The 548-nt window shown below is 47.6% G+C and overlaps 1 long non-coding RNA gene across 1 annotated transcript in view; it reads right to left on the minus strand.

The window, feature by feature from the left end:
* Nucleotides 1-22: 22 nt before the first annotated feature.
* The window catches only part of LOC113220678, a 7,092-nt gene continuing 6,566 nt past the window's right edge, over nt 23-548 (minus strand). Inside the window, exon 3 of the long non-coding RNA XR_003307461.1 lies at nt 23-158. This is a non-coding gene — a long non-coding RNA (uncharacterized LOC113220678). The remainder of the gene's footprint in view (nt 159-548) is intronic.

The following is a 548-nucleotide window of genomic DNA, read 5'->3' on the forward strand; positions in this document are numbered from 1 at the left end:
GCCAAGGTTTAAATATTTTTCCAACTTGGAATCTCACCATCCTTACTTTGGATCCAGTGTGCTGAGAAACATCTCATGTATGGTGGTCCTCTCCTCAGCGCTGGGGGCCATTTTCAGTAACGACGTGGAACTGAAGGCAATTCTTCTCCCCTTGTTCACTGAAACATGGGAGAATAAGGAGCAATGATCAGGAGGGTCACACTACAGCACAGGGCGTTCTGACCTGGGGTAGCATTCAAAATCTCAATGAAAATTATACACATATCCAAGAGAAAACTGCAGAGGCCACATAAAACTCCCAGTGAGTCTTTGGTTCCACGTGGAAATTATATTGGTTCAGTGTGAGATCACCTGGTATCATCCTGATCCAGAGCCCTGACCTGCAGTTATCCCATCAAGATGCATTTCTCACTTCATTAAAATGGAGAAAACAGGCCAGGTGCAGTGGCTCATGCCTGTAATCCCAACACTTTGGGAGGCTGAGGCAGGAGGATTGCTTGAGTCCAGGAGTTCAAGGCCAGCCTGGGCAACATAGTGAGACCCCCCCC

Source organism: Piliocolobus tephrosceles, unplaced genomic scaffold (genome assembly GCF_002776525.5).
Source record: "Piliocolobus tephrosceles isolate RC106 unplaced genomic scaffold, ASM277652v3 unscaffolded_9453, whole genome shotgun sequence".
NCBI classification, from domain to species: Eukaryota; Metazoa; Chordata; class Mammalia; order Primates; family Cercopithecidae; genus Piliocolobus; species Piliocolobus tephrosceles.